This window comes from Anomaloglossus baeobatrachus, chromosome 6, assembly GCF_048569485.1.
Source record: "Anomaloglossus baeobatrachus isolate aAnoBae1 chromosome 6, aAnoBae1.hap1, whole genome shotgun sequence".
Taxonomy (NCBI): domain Eukaryota; kingdom Metazoa; phylum Chordata; class Amphibia; order Anura; family Aromobatidae; genus Anomaloglossus; species Anomaloglossus baeobatrachus.
The window spans coordinates 11,768,183-11,789,248 of NC_134358.1; the positions used below are offsets into that span (position 1 = coordinate 11,768,183).

The 21,066-nt window shown below is 53.1% G+C and overlaps 1 protein-coding gene across 1 annotated transcript in view; it reads right to left on the bottom strand.

Annotated features, from left to right (window-relative positions):
* Positions 1 to 2,560: 2,560 nt before the first annotated feature.
* LOC142316941 (uncharacterized) overlaps positions 2,561 to 21,066 on the bottom strand; it is a 51,412-nt gene continuing 32,906 nt past the window's right edge. The window contains exon 3 of the transcript XR_012754643.1: positions 2,561 to 3,332. The gene's annotated coding sequence lies outside the window, so the exon portion shown is untranslated. The remainder of the gene's footprint in view (positions 3,333 to 21,066) is intronic.

Sequence of the window (21,066 nt, forward strand, 5' to 3'; positions counted from 1 at the left end):
TATATAGAGAGCGGAGGAAAAACCTGCAGATGTGTCAGTATAGAGAGCAGAGGGAAAACCTGCAGCTGTGTCTGTATAGGGAGCGGAGGGAAAAACCTGCAGATGTGTCTGTATAGAGAGCGGAGGGAAAAACCTGCAGATGTGTCTGTATAGAGAGCAGAGGGAAACTCCTGCAGATGTGTCTGTATAGAGAGCAGAGGGAAAAACCTGCAGATGTGTCTGTATAGAGAGTGGAGGGAAAAACCTGCAGATGTGTCTGTATAGAGAGCAGAGAGAAAACCTGCAGATGTGTCTGTATAGAGAGCAGAGGGAAAAACCTACAGATGTGTCTGTATAGAGCGCGGAGGGAAAAACCTGCAGATGTGTCTGTATAGAGTGCGGAGGGGAAAACGTGCAGATGTGTCTGTATAGAGAGCAGAGGGGAAAACCTGCAGATGTGTCTGTATAGAGAGTGGAGGGAAAAACCTGCAGATGTGTCTGTATAGAGTGCGGAGGGAAAAACCTGCAGATGTGTCTGTATAGAGAGCGGAGGGAAAATCTGCAGATGTGTCTGTATAGAGAGCGGAGGGAAAAACCTGCAGATGTGTCTGTATAGAGAGCAGAGGTATAACCTGCAGATGTGTCTGTATAGAGAGTGGAGGGGAAATCCTGCAGATGTGTCTGTATAGAGAGCGGAGGGAAAACCTGCAGATGTGTCTGTATAGAGAGCAGAGGGAAAAACCTCCAGATGTGTCTATATAGAGAGCGGAGGGAAAAACCTGCAGATGTGTCTGTATAGAGAGCGGAGGGAAAACCTGCAGATGTGTCTGTATAGAGAGCGGAGGGAAAACCTGCAGATGTGTCTGTATAGAGAGCGGAGGGAAAAACCTGCAGATGTGTCTGTATAGAGAGCGGAGGGAAACTAAGGGTTTACACTGCATGAGGGGGTTGGATTTGGTCCATGTTATACTCCACAGCCCTGGGAGGAGGTACAGGGAGATAAGAAGGGTCTGGGGAAGAGGGAATTACATTGGGCAGTGGATTGATGGGACAGGTGAGGAGACGCAGTTGCTGGGGCTGAAGACATAGAGTAGGGGCAGTCTGTCCTTTGCCCATGAAGGTCCATTAGGGGGACTCCTGGGCGTGAGAAGAGCCATCGCAGGGTTATGAGCAGGTTCTTCGAGCTCTGGATGTCCCATGAAATGAAAACCTTGGTGAGCTCCGGTGCCACCTGCCAACGGACGGGGCCCCTCGCGCAGAGCCCCTTTACAACCCGTGTCTTTAATAGCGGAAGCTTTTCATAAGGTGGGGTGGATATTCTCGGCCCCGTCCTGACCCGGTCACTCAGGGAAGAGATACTTAGTGATGGTTGTGGATTTTGCCACCAGGTACCCTGAAGTAGGTCTCCGAGGAATAGACGAGGGCGGCCCGCGCGTTACAGGAGATGACTGCTGAGACCCTGAACCCCCAACCAACACGTCCCATGTCCGATTAAACACACCGACACCAATGTAACCAAAATATAAAACTTTATTGGAGAGCTTTATCAAAAACACTTATATACTCTCATCTTTTTTGTGGAGGTAGGTCGGTCACAGCAAAGATAACCATAACTATTAGCAACTTCCAAAACGAAGCGTTGTGCCAGGCCGGACTCCCGGCGCACTTCAGCTTAACAAACATACCAGTTTTGGATAAATACCGCCACGGAGGAGCAAAGACTTTAGACTGCGCTCCGACCCCCACCCATCAAACACAGCGCTTGCTCTATGCCGTCTTGTAGGCCAGACAAGAATATGTCTAAGCCAATTTCGTTCAAATGAACGCCATCCGTAATCATGAGGGGCAAATTGTCCCCTTCTAATTGCCGATGTCGAACCACAATTCCCGCTTTAAAACGCACAAATCGCGATATACGCGAATTGAGCGTACGGCGCGAGCGCTCGAGCGCTGCAGCCCCCTGGGACCTCCGCCATACAACCCGAGAAACAACCTCGGACCACACGATGACCAGCTCTGGAAAAAATGCATGAAACTTATCCAAGTCCGATCGCATGGTAGTAATGAGCTCTGCCAAACGACGAGAACCGAGGTAATTTCCTCCGGCATGGATGACAAGGACCACTGGTGACGGTGCTGACCTAGCGATCCCGACTACCTCAGGGAGAACCTGAGGCCAGATCAGACCTCTAATTCCTCTCCAGTTGACCTCAAAGCCACGGAATCCAAGGGCCCGTCCGCCAGGTCGATTCTCAGCTCGCTGTCCAGCCCAGAAAATATAGGAATGGCCGAGCAGCCAAATCACCGGTTTAGCAGCGCCTAAAAGTAAAAAACCGTTAGTGCGGGAACAGCAACTGGCATTTTAACAGACAACCTGCAAAGGAAATTATCAATGAAGCAGTAGTTCCGGTCTGATATAGCGCGCAAAACAAGCCGAACGCCAGCGGCCAATACGCTGAATAACTTCATTGGGCAATCCCGCCCGGGCTGCCTCCGTTGCAGCCCCGATCCTAAAAGAATGAGTGCCAAACTCCAATGGAGAAAAACCCAAGGACCTGAGGCATTTCCGAAAAACCGACAGGAACTGGAATCTCGTCATAGGGGAACCATCTTCATGAACTAGGAAGGAAAATTCCCCATGGCGGACCGCCATATAATTATGAACTAATCTAACGGGGCACACTGGTCCGGATATGGAAAATAAGGGAATCCAGCAGCCCTTTCCGGATTGGTCAGTCTTGGATTTACGTATGCGAATACGTAAACCCACATTAGTCAAAATAACATCATCATGCCAGAGGCCACCATGGGTGCCTTTAGAAGAAGACACCAACTCACCGATGCGTAATGCACCAAAAAAGGCCAACGCGAAAGAGGCGGAGAAGAGGGCGGACTCGAAAGGAGAAGGGCAGACGGAAGGTATACCGTCAATGATGCGAGACAGGAGACTAAAGAAACTGGCCTCCTGCTCTCCTTGCTAGGTCGCCCTCTGCTCCATCCCTTGACTGCCTGCCGCACTATGAAAAATTTGGTAAAATCAGACCATCCCCGTAGCTTAAAATGAAAAGCGAGGCCGGACAATTGGTTCCTAGCAACCGCGCTGGACAAACCATTGTTATACATATTCATCAGGTATTGGCAAGTCGCTTCCAACCTGGAACATTCAGATGTAGCGATCAGGTGGCCCGCAGCAAAAACTAACCATTCGGCCCATGCCTTACCGTAAGAACGCCATGTCACCGGGGCCACGGAGGATGTCACCAACGGCATCAACTGCAGTCCAGCAGGTCCCACATGCTGGATGGGCACGAGAGTCCCTCTGCTTGGGCATGAGGGTAAAGGTGTCGGAATTTCTGAAAGTCAAAACAGGACAAGGAATCAGCTATCATGTTACACGTATCCGGAACATAGCGAGCTTTTAACCAAATGTTGAGCTCCAAACATTTAAAAACCAAAAATCTCAGCAGCTTGATAACCGGCAGGGAAGACGAAGTCAGGTGATTAATCGCGTGGACCATACTCGAGTTATCAGAGTAAAATAAAATTCGCCTATTCTGAATAGCAGGGCCCCACATAGACACAGCTGCCACAATGGGGAACAACTCAAGAAGCGTTATATCGGAAATGAAACCGTTGGTATGCCAGGAGGAAGGCCAACGCTCCGCGCACCATTGGTCTTTAAAGATAACGCCAAAACCCAACGACCCAGATGTTTCAGAAAAAAGTGGTAGCTCTGTATTGGACACGAAACTGTCTTGAAAACAAGTGCGACCATTGTACCTGGAAAGAAATTCTTCCCACACGGCCAAATCCTCACGCAAGCGGGAGGTAATCCGGATACGATGATGGGGGAGCCGAACACCTGTTGTAGCCAGTGAGAGCCTGCGGGAAAAAATTCTGCCCATTGGCATGACCCGACAGGCAAATACTAAGAGGCCCAGCAACGATTGCATCTGACGTAGGGTCACACTCCGTACAGCGCCGAACCCCTTTATCATGGACAGCAGCCTCGACACCTTGTCATCTGGAAGCCGGAAGACCATTACGTTTGAATCGATCTCGATACCTAGAAAAGATAGGACTGGAGAAGGACCGATAGTTTTGTCCTCAGACAACGGAACGCCAAATCTGGCCATGAGGGTGCAGAACGTATCCAATAAGACTTGACAATGGGAGGAGCCTTGAGGGCCCACAAACAAGAAGTCGTCAAGATAATGAATGACAGATTGGGAACGGGATTCAACCTTAACCGCCCACTCCAAAAACGAACTGAATAATTCAAAATAGGAACATGAGATTGAGCATCCCATAGGAAGGCAGGTGTCAAAGTAGTAATAACCATCTACGAAGCAACCGAGTAAATGGTAACAATCCGGGTGGACCGGCAGGAGGCGGAAAGCCGACTCAATATCTGACTTGGCCATGAGCGCACCCTGACCCGCCTTCCTGACTAACTCAACGGCTCTGTCGAAAGATACATAAGTCACCGACGCCTCACACTCGAGTATACCATCATTAACGGAAGAACCTCTAGGGTGAGATAGGTGGTGTATCAAACGGAATTTTCCAGGCTCTTTTTTTGGTATGACTCCAAGGGGGGACACCCGCAAGTTGGAAAATGGTGGTGAACGGAAAGGGCCTTCAATTCTGCCTTTAGTTAACTCAGTGTTAAGCTTGTCTATTAGGACGTCATGGAATTCATACGCGGACTTAAGATTCTGAGCAAAAAGAGGGAGTCTGGTAAAGTTGAAGGGGATGAAGAACCCGAAACTGAATCCAAAGCGCAACTGCGCGGCAGCCTCTTTATTGGGGTAACGGTCGAGCCACGGCCCCATCGCGGCTACGGTCACTGGGGTCTTTGTGGTCGGACGGAGTTGACGACGATTTAGCTGGCAATTTTGGAGAAGGTCGGGAGCACTTGACTGCAGCATGTGTGCCTCCACAATTGGAGCATTCATGTTTATATCTGCAGAGACCGAAGAATCGGCAGTGACCCTCATTGAACAACCAGCATGTGCCGGGTCTACGCACGGCCACTGAACTGGAACCGGCGGAGTTGCCAGAGGCCGCAGACGGAAAGGGGGTTTTTGGCGTCATCATGAAACGCAACCATGAGTCCGTAGCTTTTACTCCCCAACCTAAATGGGGTTGGAGTGCTAAACGGCGCCGAAAGTCTTCATCATAGCGCCACCAGGCCGAGCCGCCATGCGCTTTGAAAGAGTTATAAATTGAATCGGCATATATAAAGAGCTCAGAACAACGTTCGGGGTGCTTTTGACCCATAACACAACCCATGACAAAAAAGGCTTGCAGCCAATTGTTAATTGTTTTCGCGACTCTGGGTTTCCTCTCAAAAGGCCGTTCAGCAGACCGCCGCTCTTTGTCAATCGTGAATTGTTCAGTGGATACCAGAGACCAAATGTCAATGTAGTCATTGGCCCATATTTTATTAGTAGTCTCGGTATCAAGGTGCGAACCCAAGGGGGAAATACCACAAAAAAACGTGTCCCTATGTATATCCGCACGAGGAGGGGGGTCGGGTCTCTTTTCAGGTTGCCGGCCAAGTAATAAAGGGTTAACTAATATCTTATTACCCGGGGTATTAATATGTGCTAGCAATGTTTGTAATGACCTAGCCGTTGTATCAGGCCCTGCCCAAGCCCCCCAATAATTGTACTCACCGACAGCAGGTGGATCTGTAGGATTAAGCGGTATCTGTGGAGCAGCTGAAACGTGCGCCTGGTCTATATATGTCTCGGCGTCCCTCTGGCGGCTGGTTCTGTGTCGAGAGGGCCTACCAGACACTCCAGACTCATCAGACGACTCCGCCGTGGTTGAAGGCGAACGCCATCTTGAGGACCGTGAACGATGACGTCGGCGAGAGGACCTGGACCGGCGCGTAGAATAGCCGGTATGTCGCTCCTGATCCCTATCGTAGCGACTACGCCTATAAGGGCTTCGAGAATGCGAAGAGGCTGAGGAGGCAGCAGAGCGGTTACCGCGCCCACGGCGTCGCCGACCGTGGGCCGTGCTTCCAGCACCCGCTGCATAATCCACCCAGGGGGCAGATTGAGTAGGAGGGGGCTGGGGTACGTTCTGCGCTGTGGGAGGCAAGGCCATCATTGCTTGTGCTGCAGTAGGCAAAGCCATCACCGCAGGGGCTGCAGGAGGCCAAGCCATCGCCGCAGGCGCTGCAGGAGGCAAAGCCATCGCCGCAGGCGAAGCCATCACCGCAGATGCTGCAGGAGGCCAAGCCATCACTGCAGCCATAGCAGTATGAGCAGCCATCCCCCCTTGATTGTTAATGATTTGTGGCAGTGTTTGGGGTGCTACATTTGTGGCTTCTGCCACAGATCCCACCCTGCATACTTCTGAGGCATTGCAGGGTGTGAGGGAAGGATAAGCCACTGCCATTGGGGGCATTGATTGTGCAGCACACTCCTCTGCTGAGGAGGAGGAGGAGCTGCTGCGGCTATTATGGCCTCCCATAGCAGAGGGAATAGGCCTTACACATACCTCCCAACTTTTAAAGAAGGAAAAGAGGGACAAAGTTTGCGGCGCGCTACGCGCGCCGCGGCAAATTTTTAGGCCACGCCCCCTAACCACACCCATTTCACAGTCACGCCCATATCCACTCCCCATCCACACCCATTCAGCACAAACACGCAGGCAGCCGGCGGGCCTCCAGCACGGACACGCAGGCAGCCGGCGGGCCTCCAGCACGGACACGCAGGCAGCCGGCGGGCCTCCAGCACGGACACGCAGGCAGCCGGCGGGCCTCCAGCACGGACACGCAGGCAGCCGGCGGGCCTCCAGCACGGACACGCAGGCAGCCACAGTGAGGCGGCCGGTCGCCCGCACAGTGAGGCGGCCGGTCGCCTTCACAGACAGGCGGCCGGCCGCCTTCACAGACAGGCAGCGGGCCGCCCGCACAGAGAGGCGGCCAGCCGCCCGCACAGAGAGGCGGCCGGCTGCCCGCACAATGAGGCGGCGGGCCGCCCGCACAGACAGGCGGCGGGGGGCGCCCGCACAGACAGGCGGCAGGGGGGCGCCCGCACAGACAGGCGGCAGGGGGGCGCCCGCACAGACAGGCGGCAGGGGGGCGCCCGCACAGACAGGCGGCGGGTGGCGCCCGCACAGACAGGCGGCAGGGGGGCGCCCGCACAGACAGGTGGCGGGCCGACCGCACAGACAGGCGGCCGGCCGACCGCACAGACAGGCGGCCGGCCGACCGCACAGACAGGCTCCGGCCGGGGGTGAGGGGGGAGGGAGGGAAATCAGCGCTGGGGAGATTAGTTTACTGTACCAGCAGCAGCACAGGCAGCGCTCCTCTCTATGCCACGTCTACTAGGATGGTAGGAGGGAAAAGCAGGGAGGCGGAGAGAGAGTGGGTGGGCGGAGCCCGGGAGCCGGCCGTCCCGCCCGTGGCAACGGGACAAACAACGTAAAGCGTGAAAGTCCCGCTGTATCCGGGACGGTTGGGAGGTATGCAGCATGTTAGAATGTGTACATAAGATCCCGCTGGTGGTGGCCGCAGCTTATAGGCCCCAAATCTGGTGACAGGTTCCCTTTAAAGTGAACCTGTCAGGTGCAATCTGCACTCAGAGCCAGGAGCAGTTCTGGGCACATATTGCTAATCCCTGCCTAACCGTCCCTGTATACACTAGCATAGATAAAGAGATCAAGAACAAATATTTTTAAAGATCTTATATCTTATGCTAATGAGCGCGGGGACTAGTCCGAAGGGCGTTACTTCACTTGGCTAGTCGGCTCGCATAGCATGTTAGCATGTTATTACGCCCCTGTGTGAGTACTAACACGCTATGTGAGCCGACTAGCCAAGTGAAGTAACGCCCTTGGGACTAGTCCCCGCGCTAATTAGCATAAGATATAAGCTCTTTAAAAATACTTTTTCTATAGATGCCTTTATCTATGCTAGTGTATACAGGGACAGTTAGGGAGGGATTAGCAATATACACCTAGAACTGCTCCTGGCTCTGAGTGCAGATTGCACCTGACAGGTTCACTTTAAAGGGAAACTGTCACCAGAAATTTAGCAAAAAAAATAAAAGCTTCCCCTCTGCAGCTCCTGGGCTGCATTCTGGAAAGGTTCCTGTTGCTATTGTGCCCCCTTTGAGACCTAAAAAAATACTTTATGAAGTCTTACCTTTTTGTATGCAAATCTGTTTTTATGGTCACGGGGGCGGGCTGCCTGGCGTCCGTTATTCCCCCTCCTGCCGCTGTACGCCGTCCCCCATTGCTCATTTCCATACATGAGGACGCCTTCCTCATGTAACTGTCCTCCTGAAGTTTTGTGCATGCCCAGTGCCACTCTCGCGGGAGTGAGCACTGTGCAAAGTGTGAACGCTTTTGAGGTGATTGCGCAGGCGCGAGATTATGGGCGGCGCTGTGATTGTCATCAGCAGCGTCATCCAAGTACCCGCCCATAATCTCGTGCCCGCGCTTCTCACTCTGCCTCCACCGTTATGCGCAAGCACTGGCCATATGAACCACGTTACCTATTATCATGGGCGCGAGATTATGGGCGGCGCTGTGATTGTCATCAGCAGCGTCATCCAAGTACCCGCCCATAATCTCGTGCCCGCGCTTCTCACTCTGCCTCCACCGTTATGCGCAAGCACTGGCCATATGAACCACGTTACCTATTATCATGGGCGCGAGATTATGGGCGGCGCTGTGATTGTCATCAGCAGCGTCATCCAAGTACCTGCCCATAATCTCGTGCCCGCGCTTCTCACTCTGCCTCCACTGTTATGCGCAAGCACTGGCCATATGAACCACGTTACCTATTACCGTGGGCGCGAGATTATGGGCGGCGCTGTGATTGTCATCAGCAGCGTCATCCAAGTACCTGCCCATAATCTTGTGCCCGCGCTTCTCACTCTGCCTCCACTGTTATGCGCAAGCACTGGCCATATGAACCACGTTAGCTATTACCATGGGCGCGAGATTATGGGCGGCGCTGTGATTGTCATCAGCAAAGTCATCCAAGTACCCGCCCATAATCTCGTGCAAGCAGTAATAGGTAACATGGTTCATACGGCCAGCACTTGCGCATAACGGTGGAGTCAGAGGGAAAAGTGCGGGCACGAGATTATGGGCGGGTACTTGGTTAACGCTGCTGATGACAATCACAGCGCCGCCCATAATCTCGTGCCTGCGCAATCACCTGAAAAAGCGTTCACATGCGCAAATCTTCGGGAGGACAGTTACATGAGGAAGGCGTTCTTGTGTATGTAAATGAGCAATGGGGGACTGCGTAAAGCGGCAGGAGGGGGAATAACGGACGCCAGACAGCCCGCCCCCGTGACCATAAAAACACATTTGCATACAAAAAGGTAAGACTTCATAAAGTATTTTTGTAGGTCTCAAAGGGGGCACAATAACAACAGGAACCTTTCTAGAAGCAGCCCAGGAGCTGGAGAGGGGAATCTATTACTTTCATTGTGAAATTTCTGCTGACATGTTCCCTTTAACTGGTAGAGGAGCCAGGATAAAGCAGAGCTGAAGCTGTTGGGAAGCTAGGACCCAGCAGCTCTGCTCCACAGGCAGGAGACCACTGATCGGTAATAGAAGCCTGCAGATGTCACTCTGCATAGGTTATTGTCACTGCTATCTGCAGGAGATAAGTGCTGATTGCACGGTCTCCTCAGCGTCCTGACTCCCCGCGTGTCTGCAGCAGTGAGAAGCCGCACACGGGGAATCAGAGAACAGCTGCAGACAAACGCAGGCTCCGGGACTGGGGGGGTCGGCTCTGGTGCAGGGGGGGGGGGGGCTCTGCTGCAGGGGGTGATTCATACCTCAGCAGCAGTCACAGGAGTAGGTGCGCGCTCGGCTCTGTAATGAATAGAAGGGAGAAACAGCGAGGCGGGGCTACAGTGGGTGGGTGGAGCCCGGGATAAACAGCCTCACGGGCGGGACCCGGGATCAAAGGCTCAGAAGAGGGACTGTCCCGCTGTATCCGGGACGGTTGGGAGGTATGCTTACAGGAGGTGGAGGAGGTGCAGAGCGCTGCAGCGTTTGGGGGACAGCAGACGGAAGCAGAGCAGGGAGCGTTAGTGGTAATGATGGCAGCGCCGCTTTGCCTGCAGGACAGGTAAGGCTTGCGGCCGCTGCATGCGTTGGAGCTGGGCGGGTGGGCGGGGCTTCACATGAGGGACGTGAACGCGCGCGTCCCGAGCGCGAGGCGCGCACACGCCCCCCGCGCCTGCGCTGAGAAGCTCCTGCAGAGGGGCTCAGACGCTCGGAAGGGCGGATTGCACGGGCAGGCCGCCTGCCGACCGGTTGTAGTGTCTGTGCCTCAGGAGGGGGGGGGACGCTGCTCACCTAGAATTGCAGCAAGCCATGCGTCCCCTTCCCTCCTGATCCTGTCCCTGACAGCGTCACCTAGCATGTCAGTCATCTCTCACCAGCTTAATCCGGTTCTCACGCAGTGAGGAGAGGCCGGAATCAGGAAGAGAGGGGCTTTATATATGGGAAAAACTATGGAACTCTGGGAACGATCCGATTGGGCAAAATCTATAAGGGGAGGGTGTGTTAAATCGGACATGGGAACATGGGAAGAATGCTTAACCCTGTACTGCCTGGGCACAGCAGTCAGGGTGCATCCAGTTAATTACTGACATGCCCTATAATGTAGCCGGGTGGGTTTTACCCAAGGAGGTTGTGTCAGATCAGGGAACGCCATTCACGGGGGAGGTATTGCGTGCTCTATGGAGCGGGGTCCACCACTGACAACCTCCGCGTACCACCCACAGATGAGCGGACTCTGCGAGCGGTCCTAAAGGTGGAGGGGGGTAATGGGAAGAAGCTCTGCCACTGCTCCTGTGTGCCTGCCGAGAGGGGCCGCGGCCTTCTACCAGGTCTACTCCACTCAAGCTCTTGTATGGCCGCAGCCTCGGAGACCACCGCACGGTGCGAGAACACGGGGAAGTCTGATTCTGGGGGTACGAGGGCTCCACAATGGGGGGCGGATGCAAGGGAGGAGACCACACCATGGGTGGCTCGTACAAGTACACCTAGAGGAGGTACAACAGAATATCTACTATGATGGGGGCAGGAGAGCAATGTGGCCCAGCAAGTTACACCGGGTGAAGAAAGCCCCCGCTCCATCGCATTCACCTTCCTCCCCCGATTATACGTCATCACCAAATCCTCTATAACCCGACAATGCTGTGCACGGAGGAATCCCCCGCCTGATATAAAGCTGTGATAGCATCTGCCATTACTGCCTCTTGTGGTCGCATTCCACAGTCTGACTCCTCCAACTGTAAAGAACCCTTTCCTATTTAGCTGCCGGAATCACTCCCCCAGCAGTAAGTGCCCCCTGGTCCTTAGTATTGTCTTCCCCAGGCGGTCTCCATTACTCCTCATACAGGCGGCCTCATTACTCATCATACGGGCAGCCTCCATTATTCATCATACGGGCAGCCTCCATTATTCATCATACGGGCAGCCTCCATTATTCATCATACGGGCAGCCTCCATTATTCATCATACGGGCAGCCTCCATTATTCATCATACGGGCGGCCTCCATTATTCATCATACGGGCAGCCTCCATTATTCATCATACGGGCAGCCTCCATTATTCATCATACGGGCGGCCTCCGTTACTCCTCATACGGGCGGCCTCCATTACTCATCATATGGGCGGCCTCATTACTCATCATACGGGCAGCCTCCATTATTCATCATACGGGCGGCCTCCATTACTCCTCATACGGGCGGCCTCCGTTACTCCTCATACAGGCAGCCTCCATTACTCATCATATGGGCGGCCTCATTACTCATCATACGGGCGGCCTCCATTATTCATCATACGGGCGGCCTCCGTTACTCCTCATACGGGCGGTCTCCATTACTCCTCATACAGGCGGCCTCCATTACTCATCATATGGGTGGCCTCATTACTCATCATACGGGCGGCCTCCATTACTCATCATACGGGCAGCCTCCATTATTCATCATACGGGCGGCCTCCGTTACTCCTCATACGGGCGGCCTCCGTTACTCCTCAAAGGGGCGGCCTCCGTTACTCCTCAAAGGGGCGGCCTCCGTTACTCCTCATAGGGGCGGCCTCCATTACTCCTCATAGGGGCGGCCTCCGTTACTCCTCATAGGGGCGGCCCCATTACTCCTCATACGGGCGGCCTCATTACTCCTCATACGGGCGGCCTCCATTACTCCTCATACGGGCGGCCTCCATTACTCCTCATACGGGCGGTCTCCATTACTCCTCATACGGGCGGCCTCCATTACTCCTCATACGGGCGGCCTCCATTACTCCTCATACGGGCGGCCTCATTACTCCTCATACGGGCGACCTCATTACTCCTCATACGGGCGGCCTCATTACTCCTCATACGGGCGGCCTCCATTACTCCTCATAAGGGCGGCCTCATTACTCCTCATACGGGCGGCCTCATTACTCCTCATACGGGCGACCTCATTACTCCTCATAAGGGCGGCCTCATTACTCCTCATAAGGGCGGCCTCATTACTCCTCATAAGGGCGGCCTCCATTACTCCTCATACGGGCGGTCTCCATTACTCCTCATACGGGCGGCCTCCATTACTCCTCATACGGGCGGCCTCCATTACTCCTCATACGGGCGGCCTCATTACTCCTCATACGGGCGACCTCATTACTCCTCATACGGGCGGCCTCATTACTCCTCATACGGGCGGCCTCCATTACTCCTCATAAGGGCGGCCTCATTACTCCTCATACGGGCGGCCTCATTACTCCTCATACGGGCGACCTCATTACTCCTCATAAGGGCGGCCTCATTACTCCTCATAAGGGCGGCCTCATTACTCCTCATAAGGGCGGCCTCATTACTCCTCATACGGGCGGCCTCCATTACTCCTCATACGGGCGGCCTCCATTACTCCTCATACGGGCGGCCTCCATTACTCCTCATACGGGCGGCCTCCATTACTCCTCATACGGGCGGCCTTTATTCCTCATCATACCAGCGACCTCCATTCCTCATCATACAGACGGCCTCCATTACTCATCCTACGGGCGGCCTCCATTCCTCATCCTACGGGCGGCCTCCATTGCCCATCATACGAGTAGCCTCCATTACTCATCCTACGGGCGGCCTCCATTACTCATCCTATGGGTGGCCTCCATTACTCATCCTACGGGCGGCCTCCATTAATCATGCTACGGGCGGCCTCCATTCCTCATCACACAGGCGGCCTCCATTGCCCATCAAAGGGGTGGCCTCCATTCCTCATCATACAGGCGGCCTCCATTCCTCATCATACGAGCGGCCTCCATTGCCCATCATACAGGTAGCCTCCATTCCTCATCATACAGGCGGCCTCCATTACTCATCATACGGGCGGCCTCCATTACTCATCATACGGGCGGCCTCCATTACTCATCATACAGGCGATCTCCATTACTCATCATACGGGCGGCCTCCATTACTCATCATACGGGCAGCCTCCATTACTCATCATACGGGCGGCCTCCATTACTCATCATACAGGCGATCTCCATTACTCATCATACAGGCGGCCTCCATTACTCATCATACGGGTAGCCTCCATTACTCATCATACGGGCGGCCTCCATTACTCATCATACGGGCGGCCTCCATTACTCATCATACGGGCAGCCTCCATTACTCATCATACGGGCAGCCTCCATTACTCCTCATACGGGCGGCCTCCATTACTCATCATACGGGTAGCCTCCATTACTCATCATACGGGCGGCCTCCATTACTCATCATACTGGCGGCCTCCATTCCTTGTAGTAGTCTAGTTGCCGCCTTTGAACTGACTCTAACTTCTGAATGTCGTTTTTAAAATGTGGAGCCCAAAACTGGATCCCGTATTCCAGATGTGGCCTTACAAGTGATTTATAGAGGGGTAACAATACGCTGGGATCACGTCTCTCTTTTTCTCCTCCCTTTAGCAGCTGCTGCCTGACATTGAGTGCTGCTGCTCAGTTACTTGTACCCAGAATCCCCCGCTCTTCCTCCGGAGGTTACTTCCATTTAATGTATACGCAGCTATAGGATTACTCCATCCTCGGTGCATTACTTTACATTTATCAACATTAAATCTCATTTGCCGAGTATCTGCCCATTCCCACATCCCAGATCCCTCTGTAATATTGTACAATTAAGGTCAGTTTTTAATATCCTACATAGTTTGGTGTCATCAGCAAAGACTGACACTTTACTATCAATCCCATCCACAAGGTCATTAATAAAGAGATTAAAATAATCGGTCCTAGCACAGATCCCTGCGGTCCCCACTGCTCCCAATACAGATCCCCGCAGTCCCCACTGCTCCCAGTACAGATCCCTGCGGTCCCCACTGCTCCCAGTACAGATCCCTGCGGCCCCCACTGCTCCCAGTACAGATCCCTGCAGCCCCCACTGCCCCCGGTACAGATCCCTGCGGTCCCCACTGCTCCCAGTACAGATCCCTGCGGCCCCCACTGCTCCCAGTACAGATCCCTGCAGTCCCCACTGCTCCCAGCACAGATCCCTGCAGCCCCCACTGCTCCCAGTACAGATCCCTGCGGCCCCCACTGCTCCCAGTACAGATCCCTGCGGCCCCCACTGCTCCCAATACAGATCATTGCTGTCCCCACTGCTCCCAGTACAGATCCCTGCGGTCCCCACTGCTCCCAGTACAGATCCCTGCGGTCCCCACTGCTCCCAGTACAGATCCCTGCGGTCCCCACTGCTCCCAGTACAGATCCCTGCGGCCCCCACTGCTCCCGGTACAGATCCCTGCAGCCCCCACTGCTCCCGGTACAGATCCCTGCAGCCCCCACTGCCCCCGGTACAGATCCCTGCGGTCCCCACTGCCCCCGGTACAGATCCCTGCGGTCCCCACTGCCCCCGGTACAGATCCCTGCAGTCCCCACTGCTCCCAGTACAGATCCCTGCGGCCCCCACTGCTCAAGGTACAGATCCCTGCAGCCCCCACTGCCCCCGGTACAGATCCCTGCAGCCCCCACTGCTCCCAGTACAGATCCCTGCAGCCCCCACTGCTCCCAGTACAGATCCCTGCGGTCCCCACTGCCCCCGGTACAGATCCCTGCGGCCCCCACTGCCCCCGGTACAGATCCCTGCAGCCCCCACTGCTCAAGGTACAGATCCCTGCAGCCCCCACTGCCCCCGGTACAGATCCCTGCAGCCCCCACTGCTCCCAGTACAGATCCCTGCAGCCCCCACTGCTCCCAGTACAGATCCCTGCGGTCCCCACTGCCCCCGGTACAGATCCCTGCGGCCCCCACTGCCCCCGGTACAGATCCCTGCAGCCCCCACTGCTCAAGGTACAGATCCCTGCAGCCCCCACTGCCCCCGGTACAGATCCCTGCAGCCCCCACTGCTCCCAGTACAGATCCCTGCAGCCCCCACTGCTCCCAGTACAGATCCCTGCGGTCCCCACTGCCCCCGGTACAGATCCCTGCGGTCCCCACTGCCCCCGGTACAGATCCCTGTGGTCCCCACTGCCCCCGGTACAGATCCCTGCGGTCCCCACTGCCCCCGGTACAGATCCCTGCGGTCCCCACTGCCCCCGGTACAGATCCCTGCGGTCCCCACTGCCCCCGGTACAGATCCCTGTGGTCCCCACTGCCCCCGGTACAGATCCCTGCGGTCCCCACTGCCCCCGGTACAGATCCCTGCGGTCCCCACTGCCCCCGGTACAGATCCCTGCGGTCCCCACTGCCCCCGGTACAGATCCCTGCGGTCCCCACTGCCCCCGGTACAGATCCCTGCGGTCCCCACTGCCCCCGGTACAGATCCCTGCGGTCCCCACTGCTGACTATAGCCCATTTATGACGACTCTTTGTTTCCTATCTTTTGTCCTCCCCCATCTGCTTAGTTTCGCTCGGTCGCTTCTTCTGGAGCTCCAGTATACGGTTGTGATGTGGCGCGGGGTCAGATCACTCTCATCAGCCGCATTATCTCCAGATCTGCTCTCCTCTCCTCATACGTGTTGGTCAGACACGATCTCCCGTGAATCCATGCGGTCCGTTATTATATACTAGCTATAGGCCGGATGCTATAGCAGTGTGCGGTGGCATGAACATCTGTCTATGCTTAGTGGTGCTGACAGGAGCAGTGGCCATGTGTCACACGCCTCCTCCGTGACATCGCAGACGCCTCATTACCCCTGGACGTGGTAAGGGCAGCACCATGTTACACTGGGACAGGATTGTGCTCACTCAGCCCACAATTTGGGCTCCGCCTGCGCGGCTGTCCCTGGTTACCATGACTATGATGTGGGCGTGAACTGTGGCTGCGCAACTGACCGTGCCGCAGTGCATTGTGGGATACGGTTACATCCGCAGCTGGCAATTATGTGTGTATATGCGCTCATCGCTGCCCGTCATCCTGTATAATGTCCTCTCACACCACAAGGGATGACTCTAAATCCCCTCCGCCATGACGAGCTGCGGCCACCCGGGAGAGTCCTACACCATAATGCACATAGAGGGGGCAGCCACCTGTCAGGCCGCGTGCGATCCCCCCACCACACCCAAACTATGAGGAGCCATAGTAACCAAATAGAAGCATACCAGGCCAGACTTCCATGTGTGGTAGCTGTCCCCACCTGCCCCCCGATGCCTCAGAACCGGACCCCCTCCTGGACTTGTTATAGCACACCAAATAGAAGGCAGGGATAGAGCAAGTCAACTTAGGGGGGTCACCTCACCCCAGCACAGTCCAGTCAACTTAGGGGGATCACCTCATCCCAGCACAGTCCAGTCAACTTAGGGGGATCACCTCACCCCAGCACAGTCCAGTCAACTTAGGGGGATCACCTCACCCCAGCACAGTCCAGTCAACTTAGGGGGATCACCTCACCCCAGCACAGTCCAGTCAACTTAGGGGGAATCACCTCACCCAGCACAATCCAGTCAACTTAGGGGGGTCACCTCACCCCAGCACAGTCCAGTCAACTTAGGGGATCACCTCACCCCAGCACAGTCCAGTCAACTTAGGGGGTCACGGGGGCGTGGCCTGCACGCTGATGGCGACCGCTGCTTGAAGGAGAGCTCTGTGCTGACAGCAGGATAAACCGGCTCTTATCAGCTCACAGATAACAGGATTACCAGCTACAGGAGGTGTGAGTAACCCCAGCCCCCAGCTATGCCTAAGGGGAGACCTAAAAAAACCTGGCACTCCAGCCAAACTGACAGACTTCTTCCCCCTGGATAGGGATCTCTCCTCACCAAGCAAGATGGCTTCCCACTCAGCTTCTTCCCACTCCTCACATGGAGAAACAGGCTGCTTGAGAGGCTGCACAGCCATTCCTCTGACAGAGGAAACAATGCAAGCTCTGCTGAAAACGCTGAGGGCTTCCTTGCAGGCTGATCTCAGAGAAATAGTAAAGCTGGGTTTACACACTGCAACATCTCAAACGACATCGCTGTAACGTCACCGGTTTTGTGACGCAATAGCGATGTTGTTTGCGATGTTGCAGTGTGTGAAACCTATCAGCGACCCGGCCCCTGCTGTGAAGTTGTAATCGTTATAAATCGTTCAGGACCATTCCTAGGTCCTTTGTTTCCCACTGTGCAGCATGAAGTTTCAGTGTGTGAAGACTTTGCAGAGACTTTGTTAGCAACTTCCCTTTCAAAAGGCTGCTTATCAACGTCCCCAAACAACCAGCTAGGTCGCTCTGCAGGTCCGGATCGCTGTTGAGTTGTTGGCCAGGTTTGCCTGTTTGACAGCTCACCAGCGACTTAGCAGAGACTTAGGGAGGTCGCTATTGCGTCACCAAACCGGTGACGTTACAGCGATGTCCTTTGCGATGTTGCAGTGTGTAAACCCAGCTTTAGAGAGCTGAAGGAAGAGATCAGGTCTCTAGGGGTTCGCACAGAGCATGTAGAAACTAAGATGGCTGAGTTTGCAACATCACATAACAATCTGATAGATGCTAACACAGCTTTGGAAAAGGAGGTGGAGGCACTAAAACTTAAAATCAGTGATATAGAGGACAGATCCCGAAGAAATAACCTAAAAATCAGAGGGATTCCCTCATCAGTAGCAGATAAAGACCTCCAGGAATACTTCCACAAGTTTCTGCAGCTTATACTCCCTGGATGGGACACCAGAGACCTGATAGTGGACAGGATTCATAGAGTCCCGAAAGCCAAAGGCATAGATCCAGCTCTGCCTAAAGACGTCCTGGCTAGACTTCATTTCTATAAAACAAAAGAAGCTGTGCTGCACACACTGAGGGGAAGTCCAGCCCTGCCAGACACTCTCATGGGACTAGAAATCTTCCCAGATCTTTCTGCTGCAACTCTTAATAAAAGAAGAGAATTTGCCCACCTTTCTAAACTCCTTAGAGATCAAGACATCAAGTACAAGTGGGGTTTTCCGGTGAAGATGATAATTTTCAAAGATGGAGGCACTCACATATGTCATACTCCTTCTCAGCTGGGCAAACTGCTGGATGACTGGGGAATAGCCCACCCACCAAACCCTGGTGGGCAGGAGAATCATAGAGGCCCTCCAGACAGGATTAACCCTGAATGGTCAGTAGCTTAGCTGGGACTCCTTCCTGCTTATGGCACCTGCTGCCCCTGCTCCTGTGACACGGGATGTCACGTAGCCCCCCTGATGTTCTCGCCTATGGCGAGCGGTTATACACCGGGCACCCTACTCGGGGCAAACCGGTGTTGTTGGAATTTTTTTGTTTTTGTTCCTCTTCTCACAAATGTTCCTTAATTTTTTCTGGAAATTTCTCTCAATTCCTTGCTGGTCTAGCCCCTCTCATCCCTGATGGCGTTCCTAGGAATTCAAACCCCCCTGCGGCTCCAATATGAGAATTAAGATATTGTCTATTAATGTGAACGGACTCAACTCCCCAGCAAAAAGGTCAATGATGTGGAGAGAGGTGAAGGCATCTAACTGTGATATAGCGTGCATGCAGGAGACCCACCTTCTTTCCACAGATAATAAACGGCTACTTCATCCAAGCTTCCAACACACCTTTTTTGCTAATGACTCAAAAAAAAGAGGAGGAGTGGCCATTTTAATAAAGAACTCAGTGGCCTTTAAATTGATAAATGTCAGTTATGGAGCGGATGGAAGATATATTATTTTGTCTTGTTATATCAACAGCGTCCCTTATACCTTGGCAACGGTCTACTCCCCAAATTCATCACAATTGACCTTTGCTAGGAAATTTTTCCAAGCATTCAAAGATACTGCCACAGGGGCGGAAATCATCTGTGGAGACTTTAACATACCTGTAATACGCTCCATGGATTGCTCCAACACCAGCATCCCACATGCTAAGGAACTTAAGCATCTCATCAATGAATTCCATTTTCATGACATCTGGAGATATTTGCACGCATCAGAAAGACACTATACATCCTTCTCTTCCAGGCATCGCTCATACAGTAGAATTGATTTTTTTTGGTCGACAGCAAATCTATAAGTAATTGTGTGGAAGCTGATATTGGTTTAATTACTTGGACAGATCATGCGCCGATCTCTTTGTCTGTTCAGGGTAGCTTTAATGTTCAAAATTCCCCTAGGTGGAGACTGAATACCAGCTTGCTTGGTAGGCAGAAGGTACATGATGAAGTAGAGTCAGTGTTAACAGAATATTTCAAACTTAATAATAATGGGGACATTTCTGACGAGACCCTGTGGGCTGCTCATAAAGCCGTAGTCAGAGGGCAGCTCATAAAAATAGCCTCCATCCAAAAACGGAAAAAAGACGCAGATATTAAATATATATTAACCCGTATTCATCACCTTGAATCCCTGAATAAAGCCAAAGCATCCCCTAACTTCACTAAAGATATTGTAACCCATAGATTCCAACTAAGATCCCTACTCCTGCAAAAATACGAACATAATCTTAAAAAAAATAGATCGACATTTTATGCTATGGGGATAGAGCGGGGTCCTTATTGGCAAGAAGGACGAAAAAACGCGAGATTCAATCTAAAATAGAATTCCTGAGGGACCCGAACGGAACAATCACTAGACATCCCATTGAAATAGCAGAAGCATTTGCGAAATACTATGAGGCCCTGTATAATCTAAAATATGATTCCAATACGTCACAGCCGACTCAAGTGGATATACAGGGTTTCCTAGACCCCCTGGATCTTCCCCGGGTCTCAGATGAGCAATTAGAGGAACTTAATCTTCCCTTTACTACACATGAAATCCTAGGTGCCATCAAAATGACTAAGTCTAACTCTGCCCCGGGCCCCGATGGGCTGCCATACGAATATTACAAACAATTTACATCCACTCTGTCCCCCTTTATGTCAAAAACCTTCAATTTTTGGCAAAATAAAGGGTCAATTTCCCCAGACAACTTAGAAGCGATAATTATCACGCTACCAAAGCCAGGGAAACCTGCAGACACCCCGGGTAATTTTAGGCCCATTTCACTCCTAAATTGTGATGTTAAAATTTATGCCAAACTAGTGGCAGATAGACTTCATAAAGTGATCCTGACCTTAGTGGCTCCAGATCAAGTTGGGTTTGTGACAGGCAGGCAATCTAAGGATGGCACCAGACGGATGCTTGACTTGATTGGACTGGTGGCGATATCAGGTGAACCCAGTGCATTCCTGTCTCTTGATGCTGAAAAAGCCTTTGACAGGGTGCACTGGGGATACCTGGAGAGAGTTCTAACAAAATTCGGGTTCTTGGGGAACATCAAGTCATCCATTCTAGCCCTCTACTCTTACCCAAATGCGTCAGTGTTGGCATCGGGGTTTCTGTCATCTAAATTTCAAATAAGTAATGGCACCCGCCAGGGGTGTCCATTGTCTCCCGCTATTTTTGCTTTAGTGGTAGAACCTCTGGCGGAAGCTATACGAAAAAACATAGCCATTTCTGGTATAAGAGTTGGGGAATTTGAACATAAACTTGGTTTATACGCAGACGATGTGATAATTTCCTGTTCTAACCTTGCAGTGTCGATTCCAGCAGTGGTGAACACATTATCAAACTTTTCTAAAGTGTCGTATTATAAGCTTAATGCGGCAAAGTCTTTGATACTGCCGTTTAATGTACCGGCGGAGGCCAGGAGTGCG